The 19,228-nt window shown below is 41.4% G+C and overlaps 1 long non-coding RNA gene across 2 annotated transcripts; it reads left to right on the forward strand.

The window, feature by feature from the left end:
• The first annotated feature begins 1,911 nt into the window (after positions 1 to 1,911).
• On the forward strand, positions 1,912 to 4,038 carry LOC104241305 (uncharacterized). 2 transcript variants are annotated; one of them, XR_714678.2, is made up of 4 exons: positions 1,912 to 1,948; positions 2,226 to 2,405; positions 2,558 to 2,603; positions 3,615 to 4,038. It is a non-coding gene; the product is annotated as an uncharacterized lncRNA (long non-coding RNA). The 2 variants fall into 2 exon arrangements; XR_714677.2 differs by lacking the exon at positions 1,912 to 1,948 and having other exon boundaries at positions 1,966 to 2,405.
• The last annotated feature ends 15,190 nt before the right edge of the window (positions 4,039 to 19,228 follow it).

A 19,228-nucleotide genomic window follows, 5' to 3' on the forward strand; every position in this document is an offset into this window, starting at 1 on the left:
ATTCTTAATTCAAGTTAAATCCTGCCCGGTAATTCTAGATTACACCCATTTGTTTTGGAACACTTTAATGTGGTAGAAGAAAATTAAGAAGTTTATATAATAAAGTACAAGAACTGTGGTTGAGTCTACACTCGTCGTCCAAAGGAGGGCACATGCAGTTTAAGGAGGCACATAAAGAGTTGTCTTGCACGTTCTCCAGACATTCGTATTTAAGATTTTAAGTTGATTTGAGACAATTTGTGTTATTTTAAAATTATTAGACGTATTATGTTGAAGGCATTGAACTTTACTTTGAAGTATTAAATGTAAACTTTAATTTGCATCTTTGATACCGAGTTCATCTATATATATATATATATATATATATATATATATATATATATATATATATATACGTCTTAATAGAGCTAATGTATACAATCATATATTAGGCAATATACTATATACAACAATATACTAACTACTAAGTGTATATTATATAAGCTATATTCGAATTTCGACATAACATTAGCTATAAAATATATATAAGCTATATAATTTAACACAAAATATCTCAAATCAACTTAAAAGCATAAATTGTGTGTTGTCTTGTCAGTCTGAAAAGCTGATCGGCTCCAAAAAGGTTGCTTTGTTTCAGAAAAAGTGAATATGTATAGGTGGTGGTGGACTACTTTTTGTGTATTGTCTTGTCGGTTTGAAAAGCTGACCGACTGCAAAAAAAACTATTTCGTTTCAGAAAAAGTGAATATGTATAGGCGGTGGTGGACTACTTTTTGTGTGTTGTCTTGTCGGTCTGAAAAGCTGACCGACTGCAAAAAAGCTGTTTCGTTTCAGAAAAAGTGAATATGATAGCGCGGTACAATACTACATTTTGTGTGTTGGCTTGTCTACAAATAACGGGCGCATTGTAGTTATTTTCTGCTCTTAACTATAATTAATAGCAAATATTTTCCATAAAAGCAAGGTTTTTTTCTGTACGCTTTAACAAATGTCTGAACCCCTTTATGTGCCAAGGTGCGAGTGCGGCAAAAAATGCATGATGCAAGACTGTTGGGATGATGGTGAAGTTGGACGCCGCTACTGGGCGTGTATGAACAAGTTTTACAGTGTTCTCGATGAACCTGTTTGTAATTTTGAGGTATGGATTGATGAACCTTGTCAGCAGGAATACTACAAAGAAAAGTTGCAGTATCTTCGTTGTTTGTGTTTGAAGCAGTGGGAAAGAGAGCGACAATCCAAACGAGAAGTTGCGGAGTTGAAGGTGAAACTCAAAGAGGTGGAAGAAGAAAAAAATAAGCTGGAAGACAAATTTAAGTGGTTGGAGCAGAGAATACTAGGCGGTCGTGACTAAACAATGACATGTACGTGTTGAGCCTAGTAGTGTATTTTTATGTTTCCCGTGTCATGTGTTTTCATTAATTGTACTTAATTTATGTTATGTTAAGTTTCTATGTTTGTGTTTGTGTTGTACTGTTAAAATAAAGAAGAAATGGGCCTTGACTATTTTTTTAAGAAAAATTTTATCTAAGACAATTTCTTGTAAATTATATAGCTTATATATATATATATATATATATATATATATATATATATATATGTATATGTATATATATATAGCTTATATATATATAATTTACAATAAATTACTTTACATAAAAAAAATTCAAAAAAAAAATAGTCCGGAACACTTAGGCCCGTTGGCCCGGCCCGTTTAACCCGGTACCATGTGGGTTTAGGCCCTTAGTGGGTCGGTTCCACCCTCCAAGACCGCTAAGCCCGAGACCGTTTGGCCCGGAACCGTCAGAGACCAGCCCGCTAGAGCCCGGGACCATTTGGCCCGACCCGTTTAGCCCATTTAGGCCCGGCCCACAATACAGCCTTATCCTCTTCCAATTCCATTGAAACGCTTTCAGCGGATTCTTTCTCTTCTTTACTTACTTCAACACAGGTAAATCCCCTTTCTCTATTTCTGAGATTTTTGGGTTTTCTTTCATCTTTTCCTGGTATTTGTGTGAATTATATCCAATATACTCTATTTCCATTCTTGATTTTAGGTTAATTGTTGCAATCAAATTTGCTTCTTTTGGCTATTCTTAAGATTATTTATGTGATTCTTTAATCTTTGACGGAATATTAATAAGTTGCGTTCTTACACTTTGAGGACTTTAGTTTCAATTATTGACTTTTCTGAAAATGTCCTGCGGTCTAACGGACTAAAGTGTCAGAGCCTTCCACTCCTCCATTTGTTCTACCAAAAGCAAAGACGAAAAAGGAATAGAGGAAAAGGAAAATTTGGACGGATCTGTTGCCGGAGATGTAAACAAAATGTCGGAATGTTTGATAATTGTCCATAAACGAAATGTCCGGAGAAAGGAAAAGTTGTACCAAAAATCTCAAAAAGTCCGGTATTTGTAGAAGAATTTCCTTTCAAAACTTTATGACCTTTGAAATCTATTTAGTTCTATTCCATATGGAAAATTTTCATAGCCCAAAATTGAAAAAATTAATTTTTCTTAGAACTACTTTTTCTGATTAGTCTTTGTCACTTCTGCTGCAGCATGAAGATCGAAAATGCCGGTTGTTCAAACTTCACCCGCATTATGGTAAGCCACCTTTGCTAGAGTCTTTGAATTCTTTTTATTCAGTCAATCAATTACATCTCAATCTCGAAATAGCTGAGGTCAATTAGATAATTATTCTATTGAACTGTTATACTATACATATTACATAGGTGCATTGAATTTTTACTCAGAATATCTGTAAAGTTTAACTTAAATCCATTTTGATTAGTCTCAATCTCTTTGGTTTTAATGTCGTGATATTGGTAATGGACAAAAACAAGGAAATCTTCTAGATACACTTCAAATTCGTACAAATTTGAACCTTTCAATGCAGAAACCTTACATCTTCTATGATGGTCGGTGCATTATGGATGGTGATCTCAGTTCATTGAACATTTTGATTTAAACGTATTTTCCACAAAATAAGAATATTTTGGCTTAGCCTCATGTGAGTCCTGCTTGCAAACTTGAATTCTTTCTTCTTTTCACCATCAACCCAAAATTCTGTTATGTGTCTGAGTAAAATACAAGTCTTAGAGTTTATCAGAAAAAGAAAAAAGGTAGAGGTCAAAGAAGAATCGAGAAGGACAAGTAAAAATGTAGGACTCTGTTTGTGATACATATCTAATATGCCTCTTAGAGTTTATCAGAAAAAGAAAAAAGGTAGAGGTCAAAGAAGAATCGAGAAGGACAAGTAAAAATGTAGGACTCTGTTTGTGATACATATCTAATATGCCCTTTTTCCTACATTCAATGGAGAATTGGGTGTGGCAGGTCTTCTATGCAATCTCTACTTCTGTTAGCAAAACTATGTACAGAAGTACTCTTGAACATTAACTTTCATTTCAAAGCATCTAATCGTATCTGATGAGATCGAGCTGCGTGTTTTTGTGCTATTATTCTGAAGGATTGTAACTTTTTCTCTGCTGTCACTATGTTTGGTTGAAACAGACTACCTTCGGAAAGAAGGAATCGTATGGTTTTGCTTGTGAGCTCTATATATCCTTCCTTTATTCTAGACAAAAATTGACATATCAAAATACTTGATGTCAGGAATCTCACTGACGTCTCGAAAACTAAACAAAGTGATTGCTCGGCCTTGGAAGATCATCACTTTTTGGGAGGACATTATCTGTTATTACATTCACTCTTCAACCAAGGATAGTTGCTCAGGAGTTTCAACATCTTCTGTGGAATTTCCTAGCTAATAATTTACTTGCTGAAAACGATTTCTATGTTGTCATTTTCTCTATCTTTTCATCATTCTTTTTATCTTGAGAACCTTATAGTTATTTAAGAGTATGAATATGTTGTTCCCAAATCTTGTATGCTAGTGGAGGAAGATATAGGATAAATGTACTTTTGAATAAGGAAGTGGGAGCTTTATCCATAAATTTGTGATTAAAATTTGATCACCGAGCAAAACCTTTATGGTAACCTTTTGTATCAATGAGATTATTGTTTCTGTTTGTTTCCATATTGTGCTATTATTTTCTTTTAATGCTGTCTTTCTGGATCTCTCTGTATTATTTTGATTGTTGGAAAAAAATTGTTGAGCATGTGAAAATATTGTTTTGTTATTTGGTTTTTTGTGTAGGAAACATATATTTTGGTTTAGTTTGTCATCTTTCAAAGAATTGAAAGTACGACATGTTTTTTTTGGTTCATAGAAAATACAGTATATCAAATGGTTGATAGCCATCTCTAATAGTTTTATCGAGTATATTTTCTCACTTTTAATAAATGTTGCTAATTAATACTCCTATTTTATATGAAAAGTTTAAATTGTTGTAGTTTTAATACGATTGTTTTTGTTACCTTTATACTGTATGGTTATTTTTTCTTTTAATTTATATATTTAATATTTGATTTATTAGTTCACCTTTATAACTCACACCTTTTCATCTTCTACTCTCTATAATACACTTAACGCTCTCATAGTTTGGTATTGCTAAAAGGAACAAAACAACTGGGAGAGCTTGGTATTGCCAAAATATATATATATATATATATATATATATATATATATATATATATATATATATATATATATATATATATTCCTTTCTGAATTTGTTTGTTTTTAATTAATACTGTAGATGTTATCATTGTTAACGTGAAATTAGTTATATGTTGTGTGGAGCGTTAGAGCTAATTAATCAAAAGAAGTATTTTTATTTGTGATTTAATCTACCTTAGAAATTAATTTGTGTATGCATACACGAAATTTGTTCTTCTGCCTTTACCAATTTACTAAAAAGATCAATTAAGTATCTTGTACATAAAATTTTAACGACCAAGCGAAGCACGGATAATATCACTATTTTTTCCTATAATTAGGAATAGAATATAAATGATACCGACTATCATATTAAATCAAGGGGTTCAAATACCATCGCACTCACTGTTCCTTTGTAGCTACAGTACGAAATTAGCATAAATATATTTGAGCTAAAATCTGATTGTTTTCCATTTTTTCAGTAATTATTTATTATTTAATAGATTTAAGTGGGTCAATGTTACTAGAGGCACAATTTAGACTATATCTTATATAAAAGTGATTTATTTAATAGGTTGGAACTCAACTATTAACTTGCATATTTGTTCTTAGTTGCTATTGTATTCCTAGTTCGTTACATTGATTTTGAGAGTTAATTTGAATAATTTAGTACGCAGGTATCTTGGTTCAGATATAAATTAATCCATTTTTTTGATTAATAAAGAAAATTTCATAATAGATAATGTCAATAACTAAGTACTATATTTTTTCCCTTTTCACAACTATTCCATAATTCATGACCTCGCGATAATCCGAAACTTGGGAAAACAATTATAAATAATTGTTAGTATGTTTTAGGCGCATTTTGAATTTATTATCATGATTATGTACACGTTAGTGTGACATGATTACAGTTTCTAAAATGAATATTCGTAGCTTGCTTTAGGCGCCTGTTAATCAATTTATCATGATTGTATACACGTTCGCGTTATGATTTTCAAAATAAATCGAGGTATGTATTCGCACAACTTCGGCCAAATTTTCTGTGACGACCCGGCCGGTCATTTTAAGAATTTACGCTCTGATCCCCTACTAACTGCTTTCCCCAAGTTTATTTCTGCTATTTTGATTTGTCGGGATGTTCGGTTTTGAGTTTCAGAGAGTTTTGGGATACTAAGTCCCTAAATGAGAGCTTAAGTGTTGGAAAGTTGACCGTAGTCGAAACAGTGTGAAGATGGTCTCAGAATGGAAATCCGATGGTTCCGTTAGCTTTGTTGGGTAATTTTGGGCTTAGGGGCGCGTTCGGATTGTGTTTTGGAGGTCCGTAGCTAATTAGGCTTGAAATGCCGAAAGTTGAATTTTGAAGTTTCCGGTTCGATAGTGAGATTTTGATCCGAGGGTCGGAATGGAATTCCGGAAGTTGGTGTAGCTCCGTAGTGTTTAATGTGACGTGTGTGCAAAATTTTAGGTCATTCGGACGAGGTTTGATAGACGTTTTGATCGAAAGCGTATTCTTAGAGTTTTTGAAATTCTTAGGCTTGAATCCGATGAAAAATAGGTGTTTTGATGTTGTTTTGACCGTTCCGAAGGTTGTAACAAGTTTGAATGATGTTTTAGGATTGGTTGGCATGTTTGGTTGAGGTCCCGGAGGCCTCGGGTGTGTTTCGGATGCTCAACGGGTCATTTTGGAACTTAGAGAAATTGCAGAAAATTGCAGCAGCCCAGTTATAGTTTCCTTCTTCACGTTCGCGAGTGGATTCTCGCATTCGCTAAGAGGAGCAGGGGCTGGGGGAGATTTAATGCTTTGTGTTTGTGAAGTTTCTCCCATGTTCGCAAAGCTGATAGGTCTTGTACCTACGCGTTCGCGATGTGTTCTCGCGTTCGCGCAAGAGGAGGAGACTATGCATCGCGTTCGTGACAAGGGCATCGCGTTCGCGATGAAGGAAAGCTGGACCAAGCGAAGTTGTGATTCGTGAACGTAAGGGTCCTTCCACGTTCGCGAAGAAGGAAATACCTGTGCAGAATATAAAATTTCAAAATCGAGGGTTTAGCCATTTTTATCAAAACTTAAGCTTGGGAGCTCGGATTTGAGCGAGATTTTGAGGGATTTCTAGAGATATCGATTGGGTAACGATAATAAACTCCTTTTTGCTTGTAGCCCATTAATCCAAACATGAATTCATCATTTAATTTCGTATTATAGATGAAAATTGGGGAAAGGTTGGAAGAAAGTTCTTAGACCTAGAATTCGACTTTTGATTGAGAATTTGACCTTAGATTTGGATAATTTTAATATGCATGAACTCGAGAGGGCGTGAGGATTCTGAAAATATAAATTTTACCCGATTCCGAGACGTGGGCCCGAGAGGCATTTTGGTTATTTTACCTAATTTCGCTTATTAGCTTAGAATTTCTTTGTAGAATCAGTTACTTAAAGTGTTATTTACATTATGCAATTGAATTGAATAGATTTGGGTCATTTGGAGTCGAGTACTCGTGGCAAGAGCGTGGTTTCGGGTTGATTTTAAGCCAGTTCGAGGTAAGTGGCTTGTCTAACCTTGTGTGGGGGACCTTCCCCTTAGGATTGATATATTTGGTAATTGAAATGCCTTGTACGTGAGGTGACAAGTGCGTACTTGTGCTAATTGTTGGAAATCCGGTTTTCTTTTAGTAATTACTAGTTTGTTTCCTTTCCTGTTTCTATTACTTGCACTATTAAGCCTGTTGTTAGCTTTGGAAAGTATGTCTAAGTGACTTAATTGCTTTATTTGCTCAACCTGCCTTACTTGAATTTTGTGCAGCATGCTAGGCTAGAATCACTTGTTGCCTTAATATGAAACTTTGCCCTTTCTGTATATTTTTCCTGTTGCTGCTGTGTATTTATTTTGGGACTATGGATGTGGGATTTCGGTAGCTCCCCTTTGTTTGTTTATTTTGGGACTACGGATGTGGGATTCCAGTAGATCCCCCTGCACAGTTATATGGAACTACGGGAATGCACCCGGTAGATTCCCCCAGCACTGGGTATTTACATTTGGGACTACGGAACAGGATTTCGGTAGATCCCCGCGCACTATGAGTTGGACCACGGGACGGGATTCTGGGAGATCCATTGGATATGTACATATGGGACTACAGTCGATATCCTAGAAGATCCTCGATTGTTATTATTGGTGCTGAGCTGTATTTCTTTTCCGTGTTTACCTTGCTTCGGTATAGTTGTTGTTGTCCTATACATCCTGTGTTATTTTACTGCTGTACTTATTATATTGTTTTGTTGTATACTTTTGATCCTTATATTTTATTTAATCACAGTAGGGCCCTGACCTTCCTCGTTACTACCCGACCGAGGTTAGGCTTGACACTTACTGAGTACCACTGTGGTGTACTCATGCCCCTTCTGCGCATGTTTTTCATGTGCAAATCTAAGTACTGTGACTCAGTCCTATCACCCGTGAGGCGAGACGACTGCTCTAGAGACTTCGAGGTACATCTATCGCGTCCGCAGACTGAGGAGTCCGTTTCTATTCTAGCTTTAAACATTTGCCCTTCTGTATTTCTTTCCCTTGATAGATATTCTGGAGTTAGACATTGTAGATATCCAAAGGCTTGTGGTTCCGTGAGTTTCCGGGTTTTAGGATAGTGTACTTGATTCTGAGAATGTTGTGTTGTATATGTCGAGCAGCATTTTAACTATTGTTTTCTTTCGGTTATTTTGGCTTTTAATTATTTATTCCGCAATTTTCGTTTATGTTCTGCATTTGTTAGGCTTACCCAATCGTAGAGATTAGGTGCCGTCACAATGGTTCACGGAGGGCGAACTGGGGTCGTGACAAGTTGGTATTAGAGCTCTAGGTTCATAGGAGTCATGGATCACAAGCCGGTTTATTAGAGTCTTGTTGATCGGTACAGAGACGTCTGTACTTATCTACGAGAGACTATGTAACTGTTAGGAAAATTCCACTTTATTTGATTTCCTTGTTGTGCGATATTTTGACATCACAATTCTAAACTTCTATCTTCTATTCTCTCACAGATGGTGAGGACACGTGCTACCCGAGATGATCAGGCACTCGCGCCCCCTATTGCAGCTGTCAGAGCCCGTAGCCGGGGTAGAAGCCGAGGACGCGCATGTGGTGCAGCCAGAGCACCTGTGCGAGCTGCCGCCAAGGTACCACTAGCAGTTCCAGCCAGAGTCTAGGCACCTGACACGCTTACTGCTACTACTACTTCAGCTCTTCAGGAGACTCTGGCACAGTTCATGAGCATGTACACCACTCTGGCTCAGGCAGGGTTGCTTCCCCTTGCTGCAACTACATCTCAGGTCGAGGGAGGAGCACAAACTCCCACCGCCCGCACTCCTAAGCAGGGAGTGCATGTTGAGAAGGTCCCTGAGATTATTCCTGTACCGCTTGTAGTGGCAGTTCAGCCCGAGGACAGGGCAACGTCTTCCGAGGAGGAGGAGCTGAGGCTTAAGAGGTTCAAGAGGTACAAGCCTCCTGCATTCAGCGGTCTAGTATCGGAGGATGCTCTGGGATTTCTAGATGAGAGTTACCACATTCTCCGTACCATGGGTATATCAGGATCGAGCGGGATTTCCTTCACGACCTTCCAGCTTCGAGGAGCCACCTATGAGTGGTGGTGCACCTCTGAGTTAGACAGTCCAGATGAAGCTGCTTCACTGACTTGGACTCAGTTTTCAGATCTTTTCCTGAGAGAGTATGTTCCTCGGAGCCTCAGGGACGCATGGCGCACAGAGTTTGAACACTTGCGCCAGGGTGCTATGACTATCTCAGAGTATGTTGTCCGTTATACTAGTTTGGCTGGGCATGCACCAGCCTTGCTTTCTACTGTTCGTGAGAGGGTTCGCCGGTTTATTGAAGGCCTTATTCCCAGCATCAGGTCTAGCATTGCTCATGAGTTGGAGATGGATATTTCTTGTTAGCATGTGGTGAACATTGCTAGGAGGCTTGAAGGTATGCATGCTAGGGAGAGAGAGGAGAGGGAGGCAAAGAGGTCTCGAGAGTCGGGCCATTTCTCTGGTGCCCGTGCCCCAGCAGTAGGTCGTCATGGTAGGGGTTATATGAGTCGCCATGTTCATTCAGCTCTTCTAGCAGCCAGTGGTATCCCAGTTCCTCCTAGGCCTCGGGAGCCTTATTATGCATCACCGGTATCTAGCGCGCCTCCTACGCAATGTGCTTTTAGAGGTTAGTCCAGCAGACTTGGCCCGAGCCAGTCACAGCCACCACGTCCTCCCAAAGCTTGTTTTGAGTGTGGTAACACACGTCATATGGTGAAGGAATGCCCCAGACTTGGGAGGGGTGCACCTCCACAGACTTCTCATCCACAGCGTGCCCCGCAGAGTTCTCAGGCTATGGTTACGACTCCAGTTTCTACCCCACCTGCTCAGGCAGCTAGAGGTAGTGGTCGGGGAGGTAGAGGTTTCCCTAAAGGGGGAGGCCAGGCCAGATGCTATGCCCTTCCTGCCCGTACCTAGGGTGTTGCCTCCGATTCTATCATCACAGGTATTATGCTAGTTTGTCACAGAGATGCATCGGTTCTATTCGATCCAGGATCCACTTAATCTTATGTGTCTTCTTATTTTGCTCCGCATTTGGGTGTATCTCGGGATTCTTTGAGTTTCCCTATTTATGTTTCTACTCCTATAGGAGATTCTCTTATTGTGGACCACGTTTATCGGTCGTGTTTGGTTGCTCTTAGTGGTTTTGAGACCAGAGCCGATCTATTGTTGCTCAGCATGGTAGATTTTGACATTATCTTGGGTGTGGACTAGTTGTCGCCCCATTATGCCATTCTTGATTGTCATGCCAAAACCGTGACGCTGGCTATGCCAGGTGTACCGCGTGTTGAGTGGAGGGGTACTTTAGATCACACTCCCAGTAGATTTATTTCTTTTCTTAAAGTCCAACGTATGTTTGAGAAGGGGTGTGACGTGTATTTAGCTTATGTGAGAGATGTCAGTATTGATACCCCTTCAGTTGATTCAGTTCCAGTAGTACGAGATTTTCCTAATGTGTTTCTAGCTGACCTTCCGGACATGCTTCCTCATAGAGATATTGATTTTGTCATTGATCTGTTGTCGGGCACCTATTTCTATTCCTTCGTATCGTATGGCTCCTCCTGAGTTGAAAGAGTTGAAGGATCAGTTACAGGAATTGCTTGATAAGGGTTTTATTCGGCCCAGTGTATCACCTTGGGGTGCACCTATCTTGTTTGTGAAGAAAAATGATGGTTCTATGCGCATGTGTATTGATTATCGCCAGTTAAACAAGGTTACGGTGAAGAACCATTATCCTTTGCCTCGTATTGATGATCTATTTGACCAGCTTCAGGGCGCACATGTGTTTTATAAGATTGATTTGCGCTCAGGTTACCATCAGTTGAAGATTTGGGAGCCAAATATCCCAAAGACTGCTTTCAGGACTCGGTATGGTCATTACGAGTTCCTTGTTATGTCATTTGGGCTGACCAATGCCCAGCAGCCTTTATGCATCTGATGCACAGTGTGTTCCGGCCGTATCTTGACTCGTTCATCATTGTCTTTATTGATGATATTCTAGTGTATTCCCGGAGTCGGGAAGATCATGAGCAACACATAACGACTGTGCTTTAGACTCTAAGAGAAAAGAAGTTATATGCTAAGTTCTCGAAATGTGAGTTTGGTTGGATTCAGTGGCATTCTTAGGCCACGTGGTATTGAGTGAGGGTATTCAGGTGGATCCGAAGAAGATAGAGGTCGTGTAGAGTTGGCCCAGAACATCCTCAGCTACCGAGATCCGCAGTTTCCTTGGCTTGGCGGGTTACTACCGTCGTTTTGTGGAGGGGTTTTCATCGATTGCAGCCCCTATGACCAGGTTGACCCAGAAAGGTGCTCTGTTTCAGTGGATGGAAGAGTGTTAGACGAGCTTTTAGAAGCTCAAGACAGATTTAACTAGAACCCCAATTTTGTTATTGCCTACAGGTTCGGGGTCTTATACGGTCTATTGTGATGCCTCGAGGATTGGCCTCGAAGCGGTATTGATGCAGGACGGTAGGGTGATTGCCTACGCGTCCAGACAACTGGAGATACATGAGAAGAACTACCCTATTCACGACCTTGAGTAAGCTGCCATTGTTCACGCCCTTGTCACGACCCCGGTTCGCCCTCCATGAACCATCGTGACGACACCTAATCTCTATGACTAGGTAAGCCTAAACTTGCAGAAAATAACCAAAACTTGCGGAAATAAAACAATTTAAAACAGAAATAAGGCAAATAACAGTGTTAAATGTACCGCTCGGCGTACACCATATTTATATAGATCTCAAAACCAATATCTCAATCCAATACCCGGAAACCCACGAATCACAAGCTAAGAAAAAAAATACTACATAACTCGAACTTCGGAATTTGTCTAATAAGAACAGAAAGTACAAAAGGGCTAAATACAAAAAGGCAGGAATACAAAGGGACTCATCGGTCTGCGGATGCGACAAATATACCTCGAAGTCTCTAAGTAGTCGCCTCCCTCAAGGATGGTAGACCTGAGTAGAATTAACTGGATCTGCACATGAAAAACATACGCAGAAGAGGCATGAGTACACCACAGCGGTACTCAGTAAGTGCCAAGCCTAACCTCGGTTGGGTAGTGACGAGGAAGGTCAGGGCCCTACTGAGGTTAAATACAATATAAGGGTTAACAGTGTGGAATAAAACAGTATAAATAAGTGCAACAGTAAGAAATAACATAGAATTGACAGAACAACAACAACTAGAACAGGGACAAAACAAACCACGGAAAGAAATACAGCTCAACACAGAGACAACAACCGGGGCACCTTCCAGGATACTGTCCTGTACTCCCAATTACAACTGTCCAGTGGATCTCCCAGGATACCATCCCATAGTCCATCATATATATGTCCGAAGAATCTCTCGGGATCTCGTTCCATAGTCCAACTATCAATGCATGGGAATCTACCGAAAACTCGATCCGTAATCCTAAATGTAAATACCCAGTACTGGGAGAATCTACCGGGTGCATTCCCGTAGTTCCATATAACTATGCAGGGGGATCTACCGGGAATCTAACCCGTAGTCCCAAAGTAAATGTGCAGGGGAATCTACCGAGAATCTAATTCGTAGTCCCAAAGTAAACAGACAAGGAAGAGCTACAGGAATCCCACATCTATAGTCCCAAAATAAATACACAGCACCAGTAGGAAGGTATAGAGAAATGGAAAAATTTCATATTAAGGCAATAGGTGATTCTAGCCTAGCATGCTGCACAGAATTCAAGTAAGGCAGGTTAAATCAATTAAAGAAGTTAAGTCACTTAGACATGTTTTCCTAAGCTAACAACAGGTTTAATAGTGCAAGAAATAGAAACAAGAAAGGAAACATACTAGTAATTACTTAAGAAAAGCCGGATTTCCAACAATTAGCACAAGTACGCACTCGTCACCTCACGTACAAGGCATTTCAATTACCAAATATACCAATCCTAAGGGGAAGGTCCCCCACTTACCTCCAACCGCCTCAAAATCAACCCAAAACCGCGTCTTTGCCATGAGTACTCGACTCCAAATGGCACAAATCTATTCAATTCAGTTGCATAATGTAAATAACACTTCAAGTAACTAATTCTACAATTATATTCTAAGCTAATACACGAAATTAAGTAAAATGACCAAAACGCCCCTCGGGCCCACATCTCGAAATCGGGTGAAATTTATATTTTCAGAAACCTCGTATTCTCATGAGTCTATACATAACAAGAATACTGAAATCGGAGTCCAAATGACCCCTCAAATCATCAATCAAAGGCCTCTTAAACTCAAGCCCTAATTACATATTTTTTCCAAATTTCTCACCACTAATTAGGTCTTTAATCACATAAAAACGAGTTATGAAGTCAAGGATGTTACCTCCAAGTGATTTCCCTTTTTTTCCTTAAAAATATCTCTTAAAAGCTTCAAACCCGGATCAAAATAGTGAAAGAATCCCTCAAATTCGCGAAGGCAACTATTTATATGTTCTGCCCAGCAATTTCCGCATTTGCGACCCTGATGCGGTCCCGCTTCTGCGGAAAATTCATCGCATCTGCGACTTTCACTTAAATGGCCAATTTTTGCATCTGTGACTCCTAATTCGCAGATGCGGTACCGCTTTTGCAGTTCTGAAGAAGTCCCCAATTTCTGCTTCTGCGGAAAATTGCCCGCATCTGCGGAACCTGCTGAAGAGACCAAAATCCGCTTCTGCGGTGACAACGCCGCTTCTGAGGCTCCGCACCTCCGGAACCCACACCGCAGGTGCGGTTATGACAGATACCAGCTGAACTTGCAACCTCTTAACTTCAAAAATCCTTCCGTCAACTATCCGAAATCATCCCGAGGCCCCCGAGACCTCAACCAAAGGTACCAACAAGTCATAACCCACTATACAAACTTGTACCAATCATTAAAATATCTAAAACAACATCAAAACCTCGAATTAACCAAAGGATTTAAGCCTAAGAACTCCAAATTTCTCAAAATATGCTTTCGATCAGAAAGTCTATCAAACCTCGTCCGAATGACCTGAAATTTTGCACACACGTCAAATTCAACCCTACGAAGCTACTCCAACTTTTGGAATTCCATTCCGACCCTCAGATCAAAATCTCACTATCGGACCGGAAACTCCAAAATTCAACTTTTGGCGTTTGAAGCCTAAATTGGCTACGTACCTCCAAAACACAATCTGAACATGCTCCTAACCAAAAAATCACCCAACGGAGCTAACGGAACCATCAGATTTCCATTCCGAGGCCGTCTTCACACTTATCCGACTACGGTCAACTTTCCAACACTTAAGCTCTCATTTAGGGACTAAGTGTCCCAAAACTTTTCGAAACTCAAAACCGAACATCCCAGCAAATCAAAATAGCAGAAATAAACTTGGGGAAAGCAGTTAATAGGGGATCGGGGCGTTAATTCTTAAGACGACCAGCCGGGCATCACATCCTCCTACACTTAAACATTCGTTCGTCCTCGAACGGGCATAAAGAGATACCTGAAGTAGTGAAAAGATGAGGGTAACGGCTGCGCATATCCTGCTCGGTCTCCCAAGTCGCATCCTCGACCGGCTGGCCCCGCCACTGAACCTTTACTAATGCAATGTTCTTTGACCTCAGCTTTCTAACCTACCTGTCCAATATTGCCACTGGTTCCTCAACATAAGATAGATCCTTGTCCAATTGGACTGAGCTAAAATCCAGCACGTACGACGGATCGCTGTGATACCTCCGGAGCATCGAAATATGAAATACCGGATAAACTCCTGCTAAGTTGGGATGTAAGGAAAGCTCATAAGCAACCTCCCCAACACGCCCCAATATCTCAAAAGGGCCAATAAACCTCGGACTCAACTTCCCTTTCTTCCCAAATCTCATAACGCCCTTCATAGGCGAAACTCGAAGCAGAACCCGCTCTCCAACCATATAGGAAACATCACGAACCTTTCGGTCTGCGTAACTCTTATGTCTGGACTGGGCTGTACGGAGTCTATCCTGAATCACCTTAACCTTCTCTAAAGCATCCTGTACCAAGTCTGTGCCCAACAATTTGGCCTCACCTGGCTCAAACCAACCCACTAGGGATCTACACCGCCTCTCATATAAAGCCTCATACGGTGCCATCTGAATACTGGGCTGGTAGCTATTGTTGTAAGCAAACTCCGTCAATGGAAAAAACAGATCCCAAGACCTTCCAAACTCAATCACACACGCATAGAGCATATCCTCAAGAATCTGAATTGTGCGCTCGGACTATCCGTTCGTCTGAGGGTGAAATGAAGTACTCAACTCCACCCGAGTACCCAACTCATGCTGAACGGCTCTCTAGAACTATGATGTGAACTGAGTGCCTCTATCTGAAATGATGGACACTGGAATACCATGCAGAAGAAAAATCTCCCGGATATAGATCTACGCCAGCCGCTTTGAGGAATAAGTAGTACACACAGGAACAAAAAGTGAGTGGACTTGGTCAGCCGATCCACAATCACCCAAATAGCATCAAACTTCCTCAACGTCCGTGGGAGTCCAACTACGAAGCCCATGGTGATCTGCTCCCACTTCCAATCCAGAATCTCTATCTGTTGAAGCAACCCACCCGGTCTCTGGTGCTCATACTTCACCTGCTGATAGTTGAGACATGGAGCTACGAATCCAACTATATGTTTCTACATTCGCCTCCACCAATAGTGCTATCTCAAATCCTGATACATCTTCGCAGCACCCGGATGAATGGAATACCGCGAGTTGTGGGCCTCCTTTACAATCAACTCTCGAAGCCAATCAACATTGGGTACACAAATCCGACCCTGCATCCTCAATACCCCATCATCACCAATGGTCACATCTCTGGCATCACCGTGATGAACCTTGTCCTTGAGGACAAGCAAATGAGGGTCATCATATTGTCACTCCCTGATACGATCAAATAAGGAAGACTGAGAAACCACGCAAGCTAGAACCCGACTGGGATCCGAAAGATCCAATCTCACAAACTGGCTGGTTAAGGCTTGAACATCCATTACCATAGGCCTCTCCGATGCTGGTAAATAAGCCAAACTCTCTGTCCGGCGACTCAAAGCATTGGCCACCACATTGGCCTTGCCCGGGTGATATAAGATAGTGATATCATAGTCCTTTAGAAACTCTAACCACCTCCTCTGGCGCAAATTTAGATCATTTCGCTTGAACAAGTGCTGCAAGCTCCGATGGTCAGTATAAACCTCACAAGGCATACCGTATAAGACCCCGAATATGTAGGCAGTATCAAAATTAAGGTTGTGGTCAAAACTGTCTTGAGCTTTTGAAAGCTCGCCTCACACTCCTTCGTCCACTGAAATGGATCACCCTTCTGGGGCAACCTGGTCATAGGGGTTGTAATCAATGAAAACCCCTCCACAAAATGACGGTAGTAGCCAGCCAAACCAAGGAAACTGCGAATCTTGGTAGCTGAGGATGGTCTGGGCCAACTCTGCATAGCCTCTATATTCTTCAGATCCACCTGAATACCCTTACTCGATACCACGTGGCCTAAGAATGCCACTGAATCCAACCAAACTCACATTTTGAGAATTTAGCATATAACTTCTTCTCTCTCAGAGTCTGAAGCACAGTCCTCAGGTGCTGCTCATGATCTTCCCGACTCCGGGAATACACTAGAATATCATCAATAAAGATAATGACGAACGAGTCAAGATACCACAGAAACACACTGTGCATCAAATGCATAAAGGCTGTTGGGGCATTGGTCAGCCTAAATGACATAACAAGGAACTCGTAATAACCATATCGGGTCCTGAAAGCAGTCTTCGGGATATCTGGCTCCCAAATCTTTAACTGATGGTAACTTGAGCGCAAGTCAATATTAGAAAACACATGTGCGCCCTGAAGCTGGTCAAACAGATCATCAATATGAGGCAAATGATAACAGTTCTTCACTGTAACCTTGTTCAACTGGCGATAATCAATACACATACCCATAGAACCATCCTTTTTCTTCATAAACAAGATAGGAGCACCCCAAGGTGATACACTGGGCCGAATAAAACCCTTATCAAGTAATTCCTGTAATTGATCCTTCAACTCCTTCAACTCAGGAGGAGCCATACGATACGGAGGAATAGAAATAGGCTGAGTGCCCGGCAATAGATCAATGCCAAAATCAATATCTCTATCAGGCGGCATGCCTGGAAGATCAGCTGGAAACACATCAGGAAAAATCCCGTACTACTGGGATTGAATCAACTGAAGGGGTATCAATACTGACATCTATCACATAAGCTAAATATGCGTCACACCCCTTCTCAACCATACGCTGAGCTTTAAGAAAATAAATAACTCTACTAGGAGTGTGATCTAAAGTACCCCTCCACTTAACACGCGGTATACCTGGCATAGCTAGCGTCACGATTTTGGCGTGACAATCAAGAATAGCATAATGGGGTGACAACCAGTCCATGCCCAAGATAATATCGAAGTCAACCATACTGAGTAACAATAAATCAGCTCTGGTATCAAAACCACTAAGAGCAACCAAACACGACCGATAAACACAATCCACAACGAGAGAATCTCCCACATGAGTAGAAACATAAACTGGAGAACTCAAAAAATCCCGAGAAACACTCAAATGTGGAGCAAAATAAGAAAAGACATAAGAATAAGTAGAGCCTGGATCGAATAGAACCAATGCATCTTTGTGGCAAACCAGTATAATACCTGTGATGACAGAATCGGAGGCAACAACCTTGGTACGGACAGGAAGGGCATAGTATCTGGCCTGTCCTCCCCCTCTAAGGTGACCTCTACCTCCCCGACCTCCACCTCTAGCTAGCTGAGCAGGTGGGGTAGCAATTGGAACGGTAACCATAGCCTGAGAACTCCATGGGGCACGCTGTGGCTGAGAAGTCTGTGGAGGTGCACCCCTCCCAAGTCTTGGGCAATCCCTCACCATATGACGTGTGTCACCACACTCAAAACAAGCTCTGGAATGATGTGGTGGCTGTGACTGGCTAGGACTAGGTCTGCTGGACTGACCTCTGAAAGCACCTCGCGTAGGAGGCACGCTAGATACCGGTGGTGCATAATAAGGCTCCTAAGGCCTAGGAGGAGCTGGGATACTACTGGCTGCTGGAAGAGATGAATGATCAGGGCGACTCATATAACCCCTACCATGATGACCTGCTGCTGGGGCACGGGCACAAGAGAAATGGCCTGACTCTCGAGACCTCTTGGCCTCCCTCTCCTCTCTCTCCCTAGCATGCATACCCTCAATCCTCCTTAGCAATGCTCACCACTTGTTGGTAAGAAATATCTATCTCCAACTTACGAGCCATGCTAGATCTGATGCTAGGAATAGGTCCCTCAATAAACCGGTGAACCCTCTCGTGGACAGTAGAAACCAAGACTGGTGTATATCTAGCCAAGTTGGTGTAACAAACAACATACTCTGAAATAGTCATAGCACCCTAGCGCAAATGCTCAAGCTCTACGTGCCATGCATCCCTAAGGCTGTGAGGAACATATTCTCGTAGGAACAGATCTAAAAACTGAGTCCAAGTCAGTGAAGCAGCCTCATTTGGACTATCTAACTCATAGATGTGCCACCACTCATAGGCGGCTGCTCGAAGCTGGAAGGTAGTGAAAGAAACCCCGCTCGATCCTGAAATACCCATGGTACAGAAAATGCGGTAACACTCATCAGGAAATCCCAGAGCATGCTCTGATGCTAGACCACTAAATACAGGGGGCTTGTACTTCTTGAATCTCTCAAGCCTCAACTGCTCATCCTCGGAAGCCGCTGCCCTATCCTCGGGCTGAACTGGCACTGCAGGTGGTACAGGAATACTCTCAGGGATCTGCTCAACATGCACTCGCTACTCAGGAGTGCGGGCGGCGGGAGTCTGTACTCCTCCCTCGGCCTGAGATGTAGCTGCAGCAAGGGGAAGCAACCCTGCCTGAGCTAGAGTGGTGTACATGCTCATGAACTATGTCAGAGTCTCCTGAAGAGTTGGAGTAGTAGTAGCAGTAGGCGTGTCAGGTGCCTGGACTCCGGCTGGATCTGATAGTGGTACCTCGGTGGTAGCTCGTGCAGGTGCTCTGGCTGCACCACG

The sequence above is a fragment of the Nicotiana sylvestris genome, chromosome 1, assembly GCF_000393655.2.
Source record: "Nicotiana sylvestris chromosome 1, ASM39365v2, whole genome shotgun sequence".
Classification (NCBI taxonomy): domain Eukaryota; kingdom Viridiplantae; phylum Streptophyta; class Magnoliopsida; order Solanales; family Solanaceae; genus Nicotiana; species Nicotiana sylvestris.